This window comes from Giraffa tippelskirchi, chromosome 10 (assembly GCF_054371585.1).
Source record: "Giraffa tippelskirchi isolate mGirTip1 chromosome 10, T2T-mGirTip1v1.2.pri, whole genome shotgun sequence".
Taxonomy (NCBI): domain Eukaryota; kingdom Metazoa; phylum Chordata; class Mammalia; order Artiodactyla; family Giraffidae; genus Giraffa; species Giraffa tippelskirchi.
This window is the reverse complement of record NC_137284.1, coordinates 154,084,891-154,096,104: the sequence shown is the minus strand read 5'-3', so window position 1 is coordinate 154,096,104 and position 11,214 is coordinate 154,084,891. Positions and strand designations below refer to the sequence as shown.

The window sequence follows — 11,214 nt, the reverse complement described above, 5'->3', positions numbered from 1 at the left end:
TGCCCCTTTTAATTCAGTCTGTGGTGGATGAAGTGTGTCTCTCGATACCAAGGCTCCCTGCTCTTTGAAAAGTGAGTGTCCGTCGCTTAATGATGTTGGACTCTTTGTGACTCCATGAATCGTAGCTCGCCAGGTTCCTCTGTCCATGGGATTCTCCAGGAAAGAATACTGGAGTGGGTTGCCATTTCCTTCTCCAGGGGATCTTCCCAACCTAGGATTCGAACTAGGGTCTCCCACATTGCAGGCAGATTCTCTACCATCTGAGCCACCAGGGAAGCCCATACCTCGAGGAGGTGTATACACAACTGGATAGTCTCACAACCCCATCCCCACGGGACTCAGTAGCACCAGAACACTGATACCCCAGAATCTCTGGGTAAGTGTAAAGCCTGACTTGTGCCTGTCAGTTCCCTGAAAAGAAGCTAGAAAAGATACTAGGGAGACACCAAAGCCATTGTAAGTAATTGTTCTCCTTTGTGCAGCCACAGAAGTAATATCCTCATAGGTATATATCCAAAAAAGGCTGATCGAAAAGGTTCTCCGAACTGCGGCGATTGATGGTCCTCAGAGATGGGAACGCATTGCAAGCTGACATATTGATCACTTGCATTTGGAGGCAGGATGGCGCTGTGGGATCCCTTTGCAGCCCATTTGAGTGATGGGTTTGACACAAAAGACTGGAATGGGACCCCATTACTGCGGGAAATGAACCTCTGCTTTAATGAATCCACAGCAATAATTTCATGTATAGATTCCATCTGCAAAGAAGATGGGAGGCATACCTGTGGAATGTGTACTCTGAAACCTGATCACTGATTCTCTCAAATAAGCATGAAGAAAGTGAATAAGCATCCTCAGTCTTGTAAAGTGGGTTTAGTTTTCACATCCCCCTCCTTCACAATGGGAATCAGAATACAGGAAGCTTTGAAAATAGAAAGGAATGTCTTGCAGCTTTATTTTCCTTCCTCAGAAGCATCATCGAGAACTATTTAAGGTTAGAATCTGCACAGAATAGAGCAGCTAATCAGCTTGATTTTCTGTGTGGTCTCTCTTCTCTACCATGTGACAGAGAGGGTTGGGCTCTGATTTCTACACGTGAAGGTGAAAACTCTTATGTACAAAGATTTGTTTAAAAGAAGGAAACCCTTTTATCTCAGCTAAAGATTGTTTTTTTTGTTCTTTCCTCTAATTTTTATTTCATGCTTAAATTTCATTTTCTCTCCCCTTACATGACTAAGACCAGATATATAGAAATGTTATATTATGCAATTACGCTGCTATATTTAAAAGTCTAGGATGCTGTGAATATTTAAACAAATTCATTTGTATCCTGCATAGAACACTGAAAATAGATTCTAATTACAACATGTATTACACATTTTCACTAATGCCACCTGAATTTTTATCATTATTAAAGGAATTATCTTAAAATTGAGGTTTGTCATCAAAGAAAGAAATGTAAAAAATATAAAAATAACGTGCACTTTGAAACATGTATGGCTTCTCTGGTGGCTCAAGAGTAAAGCTTTTGCCTGCAATGCAGGAGATCTGGGTTCGATCCCTGGGTTGGGAAGATTCCCTGAAGAAGGCAATGGCAACCCACTCCAGTACTCTTGCCTGGAAAATCCCATGGATGGAAGAGCCTGGTGGGCTGCAGTCCATGGGGTCTCGAAGAGTCAGACATGACTGAGTGGCTTCACTTTCACTTTTCACTTCCATGCATTGGAGAAGGAAATGGCAACCCACTCCAGTGTTCTTGCCTGGAAAATCCCCTGGGCAGAAAAGCCTGGTGGGCTACAGTCCATGCAGTTGCAGAGTCAGACACGACTGAGTGACTTCGCTTTGTTTTTTTCTTTTCTTTGAAACATGTATGAGAAAGTAGGTTCACCATCAACCGACGTTTCTACGGCTGATGTCAGACGTGTGTGCGGGGAGAGGAAGTGTGCTCCCAGTGTCTGCCTCCCCCAGCAGTAACTGTCTGCGGTGTGCATTGTCCTGTAAAGAAGTTCATCTTGGTAAAGAGGGCAAGCAAGGCCTCCATCCAGCCCTCACCAAAGGGACCCGGCCAGCGGAAGCTGTCCTAGGAGGTGCCATGTGGCAGATAGCAGCATGGCTGGCTGACTATTCTGATGCTACCTGGGTTTGCTGAGAACGTTTCTGTTCTCGACTAATCCATGGTGTGTGTGTGTGCACATGCGTGTCTAATTCATCCTTTTGCTTACCACAATGAGTGGAAGCAAGGGGGACTCTAACATGCATCAGAGTTTTGGGAGCTGGGTGAATGCAGGTGGGTGACGATAACCATCAATTGGTATGTATTGGCTGTACCGGAATTGAAGATGGCTTCAAATCTCTGCTCTTTCGCTCTGGGGGTAGGAAATCTGTTTCAAAAACCCTCACAAGGACTATACCTGGTAGATGTCATAGCGGCACGGAGTCTCACTCAGGTCACCTTGAGTGACGAGAGCAGAGAGGTTCTGCTCCTGAAAGCACATGTGTGGGTCAACATCCAGCCTTTCTCTCCACTCTTTAGTCTCCTCTTTCGAGAAAAGATGTGTTGTTTCTCCTCCATGATGCTACCGATGTGCAGCTCTGTAAAGCACGGTGACCTTCCAAGAACTTGGGGGCAGCAGAGTTTTTTCAAAGTGCTGAATTGACAGGGTCTTTTAGGGCGCGGGTGTGGAAAATGCTGCAAATCGGGGAGATGGAGGGAAAGGGAGCCACACATGTGAGAGACCCCCTCACTCTCCATTCAGATCGCTCCTCTCCTGTCTTCCAAGTTCAACACACACAGTTGGGCTTTTTCCCTTCTTTTGTTGCGGAAGAAGATATTTTAATCGGCTCTTATTAAATAGTCAAAATAACATGAACAGGAAGTTTGGCTCTTATGCCAACCACAAGCAGACAGTGGTTGTACAAGAAATACTTGCTAAATTTAATTGAATTGTGGCTTAATGAGTCATTTCTCTGAACCTTAAAAGTGTTCAATTTCTGTGGAAATGTTTTCAGATGAACTGGCTCTGCTTGACTTTTTTTTGGAAAGATAGCACAGAAATGACTGCAACAAATTTAAAAAATAGATTAAGGACTATGAAGAAACACATAATCAGAACAGACCCACAGAATATGCAAAACCAACTTAATTATTAGTGTGAAAGCTCCCTCCTAATTTAATTTAATAGAATTACATGATCTTAAAGAGGATATATGTATATTTGTTAAAAATAGTTGCTTTGGGGTTACAATGATTATAAACATGTGTCAGAAAAGGAGGCTCCAGACAGCATGCACAGCATGAAATGGAACCACTTAATTGGTGGCATCTAGCTTGCCATTGATGTTAACTATTCAAAGAGCTGCTGAAGTTCATACAATTATGAGCAAAGTTGAATAATTGTTTTTCTTTATTGTTTGCTACCTTTTTTCTATAATGACTACTCAAATTTAGTTTTTTGATCCTCCCGCCCCTGACTCAGGAAAATAAGGGTGCAATATTATCCAGCAATAAAAAGAAATGAGCTATAGAGACAGGAAAAGACATGGAGGACCTTTCAATGCATACTGCTAAGTAAAAGACACCTGGCTGAGAAGGGTACGATTCCAACTCTGTGACAGTCCAGAAAAGACAAAACCATGGAGACGGTAAAAAAGATCAGTTTCCGCCAGGGGTTGGGGGCAGGGAGGAAAGTATAGTTGGAACCCAAGGGATTTTTAGACTAAACTGTCCTAATGATACCGTAACGGTGGAGACTAGTCATTCATTATACATTTGTCAAAATCTGTAGAATGCACAACAAAAAGAGTGAACCCTAATGCAAACTATGGACTTGAGTTAATAATATTGTATCAGGGGGCTTCCTGGGTGGCTCAGTTGTAAAGAATTCTCCCGCCAAGGCAGGAGGCACAGGTTCAGTTCCTGGGCTGGGAAGATACTACATGCTGTGGAGCAACTAAGCCCATGTACCACAACTCCTGAATCTGTGCTCTAGAGCCGCGAAGCCACAACGACTGAAGCCTGAGAGCCCATGCTCCTCAACAAGAGAGCCCACCGCAAGAAGTCCAAGCATCTCAACTAGAGAACGGGTCCCACTCACCACAACTATAGGAAAACCTGCGCAGCACAGTCAAAAGCAAGTAACTAAATAAGATATAAATTTAAAAAACATTGTGCCAATGTGTTTCATCATTTACAGCAAACATACTATGTTGTGGCAAGTATACAACACCAAAAATAACTATGGTGCAGCAAAATGCTAGTAACAGGGGAAACTATGTACACCCATGGGGAACAGTGAGTGGGTACCTGGGACTCTCTGTTTGTTAATTTTTCTGTAAACCTAGAACTGTTTTAAAAATTAAAGTCAATTAATTAAATTTTTAAAATAAAGTTTGTAAAATCAAACCTTCAAACTATTAAGCCACATGATAGTAAGTCATTCGCAAGACTAGGTCACTTTTCTTTTAAATTAACAACATGACTCCATTTGTACCTGATATTGCCGTTAATTCAGTATTAATTAACTTAAGTTAAATAATCTTACTATTAAAAAAAGAACTAAAAAAGCTTATTTGTTTTAGGGTTTGATTCATATAACTAATAATACTAGAGAAGGGAATGGCTACTTACTCCAGTATTCTTGCCTGGAGAATCCCATGGACAAGAGGAGCCTGGTGGGCTGAAGTTCATAGGGTTACAAAGAGTCGGATACAACTGAGCAACTAACACTTCTGCTTTTCACTGTCACTTTCAACTAATTATAAGAAAAATAGATAAAAACTTAATATTTTAGAATATATTTAAGAATCAGTCTCACAAAAGTTAGTTTGTGCATATGAGCTGTGTTGAGCCTGTACTTATTGGTTGAATTTTCTCTCCCGTCTCCCTCCTATTGCACTTTCCATATGAACTAGACATTTGAAGTCAGGTCCTTCTGTGTGGGGGTCTCTACATCAGGGTCCCAGACGCCTGCAGACCCTGCTGGCTGCCCCTGATGAGGACATAGGAACCACACTGGGAGATGGAGGGCAGGAGGAAGAGGAGAGGAGATGTTATCAGAGATTGATGTGATCCTCTGCTTAAGATGGTAAATAAATACACTGTGTCTCTCTCCCAGGGCCTTTCTCTTTCATAAAACAAGCACAGACAATGAATGGACAAGCTAGCACAGAAAGACACATCCTGAAATCCTGGTTTCACTGCTTGCTATGTGACTTGGCACATGTCACTTAAATTCTCTGCACCTCTTTCCTCATCTATCAAGTGGGGGGTTTAAGTATGTATTCACTTGCAGGGTGATTCTAGCAAACTCAACAGACGTTGTTCCTCATTGTATCTACCTAGGTACTGCAAATGGGACAGAAGGACAATCGTTAAATAAAGTTGACTCTAGTGGCAGAAAAACGGAACGGTGCCTTCTTTCTGATTTACAACTGTGCTTTATCCTCTGAATTCACACTTCAGATGCTAATTCCTCATGGACATTAAAGGTAGAATTAGAGTTTGAGAAAAAATTAACTTGGGAGAAGTAGCTTGAATTACAAATTTAACATTATTGACAGTTTCTTTGAGAAGTTTAGCTTCCTTACCTAAGCACACTTTGTTTTTAACAACTACATTTAAAAACAGAAAAGAAATCTTAGACAACAGTCTACCCCATTTCCAGAGCATGGAGATGTCACAATAAAAGTCCAGCCACGCTTGCTGCCTGAAAACGCCAGCCATATGGAATACCTGTTGTAAACATTTAGTGCTTTTTTAAAAAAATAGCAGGATTATTCATATCCTACTGATTTTTTTAAGAGATGTATAACTCTTCTAAACAAATTTTGTATTTCCACGGCTTCTCTATTTTTTCTTCAACTATTACAGAAAAGTCTGCAGGCAGGCCAGCCTTCCCACATGCGGCCATAAAGCTGCTGGGGGATTCTCTAAAGCACAAACTTGTCGGCTAAATCTGCTCCTTCCGTCCACTCTTCATTGTGTTTTTCTGTTTTGTCCTTCAGTGTATTCCAAGCTCTTCTGTCCATGGAATTCCCCAGGCAAGAGTACTGGAGTGGGTTGCCATTTCCTCCTCCAGGGGATCTTCCCGACCCAGGGATTGAACCCTTGTCTCTTATGTCTCCTGCATTGGCAAGTGAGTTCTTTACCACGAGTGCCAACTGGGAAGCCCCATTCAAATGCAGGGTGGCCTGATTTCTTTACATCCCAATGTGTTAATCCTCAAGGTCTCCAGGGTTGAAATTCTAGGCCATTACTAAGACTGTGGAAAGGATCTTTGTAGCTCAGACTCCCTTCCCCAAACATTCCATGTTCTCCTTCCCTGTGGGTCCTAAGATAAAGCAGTGCTCAGGGCCTGTTGATCATTGTGCTGAGAGAGGAACCATGAGATGTCACAGACCCGAAGGAAAAGATCCAGTCCTACCAGGTAACCTCAGTTGGACCTGTGACTCTATTTCACTGAGCAAGAATGCCTTTCTTCTTAACCTCCACGGTATCATATGTGACAATAGTTATGATGGGCTGTTAACATTGCCAAGTATCACACAAATCTAATGCATCATCACAGTCATGTGATAGGGGGTTAAACATAATGCAGTTGATTCTCAGTATTTATGCTTTCTGTAGTCAGTGTGAACACTGAATTAGTAAATACTGAGCAGTAAATACTGCTCCCAGGGGAAATACAGGGTGAGGTTCCCGCGAGCCCCTGGTCATAGCATTTCATCAACCAGTCAATACGTAACCTTGTTTTATGTGTGTTTCTATGTAAAGATGCCTTATTTAACATATGCTGCTGATTCATTAACATTGAACTCATGGCCCAAAGCCTGTAACTCATGCTTGAATGATTATTTAACCCATGTGCTTTGTGAAGCACAAAGCCTTCTTGCATTTAGGAACAACAGACAGCACTTCAGCACTTCATTCGGAGCCATTCTGAGCTGTGAAATCACCGATAAAAAGCCCCCAAGTGCAAAAAGATGTGGCACTATGTAGACCATGAAAATGAGAATTGTTTACAGTAAGAGAGCTGAAACAAGAAGGCAGTGTTGCCTTGTCCACCTCTGCTGGAATGTGGGTGTTGGTGACACTTTTTTTTTTTTTTTTTCTGCTCTGCACATCTCTGCAAATGACCACAGAGTCACCACTGATAATTCTTTGGGTTTATAGATAAATCTTAAACAGTAGATGAATTCTCAAATATGAAATCTATGAATAATGATGATTGATTGTATGATTAAATTTTCTGTGTCTTCTGGAATGCTTCTAAATACCATAGTATGAGGGATTTTGGCTTTCAAAGTGTTTGCTTATTTAGAAATAATTGGGTATACAAATGCACACTGTATGTCAAAAACAGGTGAGCTGAAGATTCACGACAGAAAAAGATTCCCTGCTTTTGACAATCTGGTTTAACCAAATACTAAAAATGTCATAAAAACAGAACTAATGTTTTCTCACTGAATTTTAATGATAAATACTTTTCTGGGGTTTGTTTTTGTTAATGAAAAATAATTTAATTTTGGGAAAAAAGGTGGAGATATGATGCCATCGATTTTGTTTTCAGTTGAACATTTCCCAACGTTTTCAATGTTTATTGATTTCTTGTTTTTCTGAGTGACTTGGTATTGAGGTCAGACCTTGCTTTATTTTTATAGATTAAGAGTCAAGACTAGATACAGTAATGCTGCCTAAGATGTCTTGAGCCCTGACTGTGGAGTAGGCACTGTGATAAGTGCTTTACATTCATGATACCATTTGTGATCTTCACAAGAAAGCATCAGACATCAGTATTACTGTTACCTACAGTTTATAGTTAAGAAAACTGAAGCTCAGACATGCAGGGAGCCTGCTGTAGCTCCTGGAGTAGAGGGGACAGCTGACTCCAGGCGTCTGACAACACAGTCTGCATTCTTTATCTTCACTCCATGAAATCTCCTCTTCCAGCCTAAACTATATTAAAAGAATTACTTTTGGAGCTCTTTTATCTGGATGTTGAGAATGTGTCATTTGGTTACACTGCTGTAATTATTAATTGCATTTGTTAATGACATTTGCATGACCAGCCAAGATAATCATGCCATTGACTGTGTGTTACTTTGAAAACGATGTTGAATGAAACTGCCACATGACCTTGGCCCTGTCCCTTAAACTTTGTGAGCATTGTTTTCCTTAGCTGTGATGTGACACGATTATGGTTTAATTAAATCATATCTTGGATGTTTCTATGATTGTATGAAGGTAATGATGAAAAAAACCCAAATGGATTTCTAAGAATGAAAGTTATCAATGCAATTAAAAAAGAAGGCAAAGGTAACCTTAAGTATAACTCACAGGAGAAATTCCTTCTAAATAGAAGGCTTCCCTCAGCCTTGAAAAGATTTTGGACGTTAAGACTTAAATTTTCTTTAGGACATGAAAAATTAGATATAATTGCTTCTCTTCAAGAAATATCATTTCTTGCCTATCACTTAAATAAGCATTCTCATCAGTGTTTTATTACTTCTTTAATCATTATAATAAAAGCTGAAGGCAACTGAGAAGGAATTTCAATTAACTATTTGCCGTTTGTTCATTTATCAATTTTGCCACATCCTACGCAGGAGACTGTCAGGGACTCTTTCTGAAAAGAGTAGGAGGTTATCTACCACATTTTTCGCCATTTCTGTTAAAAAATGCAAAGGCAAGCAAGTCATGGGTAAATAAGGAGATGGGGGTGTGATGGCTGCGTCTTCCTCCTCCTCGCCCATCACCCTTCTGCAGAATCTTGGGTACCAGCCCCTTCTAGACACTAAACACCATCCCATGAATAAATGAGTCCAGAGAAGAGTGTGGACTAGAACCTCTTTTACCTTGATTCAGTTCAGTTCAGTTCAGTTCAGTCGCTCAGTCGTGTCCGACTCTTTTCGGCCCCATGCACTGTAGCACACCAGGCCTCCCTGTCCACCACTAACTCCCGGAGCTTGCTCAAACTCATGTCCATCGAGTCAGTGATGCCATCCAGCCATCTCATCCTCTGTTGTCCCCTTCTCCTCCTGCCTTCAATCTTTCCCAGCATAAGGGTCTTTTCCAATGAGTCAGTTCTTCACATCAGGTGGCCAAAATATTGGAGTTTCAGCACCAGTCCTTTCGATAAATATTCAGGACTGATTTCCTTTAGGATGGACTGGTTGGATCTCCCTGCTGTCCAAGGGACTCTCAAGCGTCTTCTCCAACACCACAGTTCAAAAGCATCAATTCTTCGGCACTCAGCTTTCTTTATAGTCCAACTCTCACATCCATGTATGACTACTGGAAAAACCATAGGTTTGACTAGATGGACCTTTGTTGGCAAAGTAATATCTCTGCTTTTTAATATGCTGTCTAGGTTGGTCATAGCTTTTCTTCCAAGGAGCAAGTGTCTTTTAATTTCCTGGCTGCAGTCACCATCTGCAGTGATTTTGGAGCCCAAAGAAATAAAGTCTGTCACTGTTTCCATTGTTTCCCCATCTATTTGCTGTGAAGTGATGGGACCAGATGCCATGATCTTAGTTTTCTGAATGTTGAGTTTTAAGCCACCTTTTTCACTTTCCTCTTTCACTTTCATCAACAGGCTCTTTAGTTCTTCTTTGCTTTCTGCCATAAGGGTGGTGTCATCTGCATATCTGAGGTTATGGATATTTCTCCCGGCAATCTTGATTCCAGCTTGTGCTTCATCCAGCCTGGCATTTTGCATGATGTACTCTGCATATAAGTTAAATAAGCAGGGTGACAATATACAGCCTTGACGTACTCCTTTCCCGATTTGGAACTAGTCTGTTCTTCCATGTCCAGTTCTAATAGTTGCTTCTTGACCTGCCCACAGATTTCTCAGGAGGCATACAGATTTGTTACTTCCGTTATTTCTCTAAAATTGAAATTTGTGTGGAGGTAACTATCAAATCGCATGCAGTTATAGAAATAATACAGAGAGGTTTCTTATATCCTTTGCCCAGCTTTCCTCAAAGGAAACATTTTGCAAAACTATTGTGGAATATCACAGTCAGGATATTGAGCTTGATACAATTCACCTTGGCACTCAGACTTTGTATCAATGTGTGTGTGAGCGTGTACATTTGATTCTATACAACTGGATCACCTGTGTGGGCTTGGCCATTGACCGCTGCAGGCAGATAATGAACAAATCCAACTGGTAAGATTCCTCATGTTCCCCTTTCGTATCCACAGCCCCCTTGGCTTCTCCTTCCCCCTCCCTCGCACCCCTGTCACCACTGCCGGCAAGCACCAAGCTGTCCTCTATTTCTAAAATTTTGCCACTTCAAAGATGCCATGTAAATGGAATCATTAGGTGTGTAGGCTTTGGGGATTGGCCATTCCCTCAGAATAATTCCCTAGAGATTTATCCAAGTGGTTTTGTGTATCAGTAGTTTGAGCCTGTCTGTCACTGAGCAGTACCCCATGGTATGGAGATAGCACTGGCATTATTTCCCGGTGGTGCTTTATTCTTTTTAGCCTTTCTGACTAATGACTGTGTCCTAGTCAATCCAAGACGCCATCTGCCTGGGGAGGTGGGCAGGGGGTGGAGGTGGGAGAAGGGAGGATTCTTCCAGGTAGTGTTCAGCTTCTGACATGCACCATGGGACTGCACATCCATAGAACACTCTGCAACTTGTCCAGAACAGAAATCTTCATTTTTATCTCCTGGTCCCCAAGCCACTTCTCTCCCAGTGTCATTCTTGGTAAACAGCACCACCTGGTTATTCGGGCCCAAATCCTGGGAAACCATCTTGGTCTCTTTTTTTCCACCTACCACCTTCCATCTATCACCAAACACTGTGGGCTCTTCCTTCCTGTCCCGCTTGCTTCTCCACTGTGCCCGTGCTTGTTTCAGTGCTAGATCGCCATCTGGTCTCTACGGCGGAAATTCTGTTGGTCCCTTCAGTCCCTCCTGCCCTTCCCCGCCCACCCCTGCTGTGGTTAGCACAGTGCCCAGCAGGTGGATAATTCTTAACTACCTCAATTGGATCGACGTTGAGGCAGGAGGAGAAGGGGACAACAGAAGGTGAGATGGTTGGATGGCATCATCAACTCAATGGACGTGAGTCTGAGTAAACTCCGGGAGTTGGTGATGGACAGGGAAGCCTGGCATGCTGCAGTCCATGGGGTTGCAAAGAGTCAGGCATGACTGAGCGACTGAACTGAACTGAACTCTCTGCTGCTTCCCACCTCACCTC

The 11,214-nt window shown here is 42.0% G+C and overlaps 1 protein-coding gene across 4 annotated transcripts in view; it reads right to left on the bottom strand.

Annotated features, from left to right (window-relative positions):
- The window catches only part of CNTNAP2 (contactin associated protein 2), a 2,222,175-nt gene that overhangs the window by 119,459 nt on the left and 2,091,502 nt on the right, over positions 1-11,214 (bottom strand). The gene's annotated exons all lie outside the window — the stretch shown is intronic.